Genomic DNA, 900 nt, shown 5'->3' with positions numbered 1-900 from the left:
GTACCTCCTATCTCCTTTTTAAATATGCAACTATGGTATACACTATATACCTAACTAACCATAGAACTATACACCATAGCTACAATCTTGGAACAGCATATAAATGACTAACTCTTAACTTATTGCTGGTGTGACAAGGATAGACATGTGTATTGTACTGTAGGTGTGAATTACATTTTGACACTTTGTAAATTTAGTATTGTGTTTAAATGAGTGTGAGGAGGAAACCTGCCACAGCACACGGAAGGACGTCAGCCCAATGGGTTTTGTTTTACTGTCACTGTTTGACACATACTGACTTATTGTTTGTTTCCAGTCAATAGTCTTCCTTCCTTAATTAGGCTTAACAATGCTGACCAAAAGGGAAGCACTGATCATTCTGAAGTATTGTTAGGTAAAAGTATTGTGATTAAAAATGCTCAAGAGCAAAATAGGCGTACAATAATTTACAACAGTGTAGAGTCGTTGTAGAGTCTGTGATTTACCTTGTATTCCAGGGAATTAATATTTTGTAGGGATTTACACATGATCCATTCAAAATGCACCATTAAAGTAAATATGTAAGAATCACTTACATGGTTAAAGTACAGTAGCCAAAACTACATCATTACTGGTTTGATTTAAACCTGTGAAATATGATGTTGACAAAACTGAGGCACTGAAAAAGCACAATAATTAAAAGCCTTTAAAACCACATGGCAGATAAAGTTAAAATCATACCAATGCATTTCGTGATTTTAACTTTATCTGCCATGTGGTATTAAAGGCTTTTAATTATTTTGTACTTTTTGAGTGCCTCAGTTTTTTCAGCTTTGTATTCTAGACTGGTCCCCGCACTGAAGGGCACCAGAAGCACAATTCTGCACAATCTCTCTATATCTAAGTAACACTCCTACCCCC

The sequence above is a fragment of the Boleophthalmus pectinirostris genome, unplaced genomic scaffold (genome assembly GCF_026225935.1).
Source record: "Boleophthalmus pectinirostris isolate CB_2022bp ecotype Guang Dong unplaced genomic scaffold, ASM2622593v1 HiC_scaffold_7, whole genome shotgun sequence".
NCBI classification, from domain to species: Eukaryota; Metazoa; Chordata; class Actinopteri; order Gobiiformes; family Gobiidae; genus Boleophthalmus; species Boleophthalmus pectinirostris.
This window is presented reverse-complemented; position numbering follows the sequence as displayed.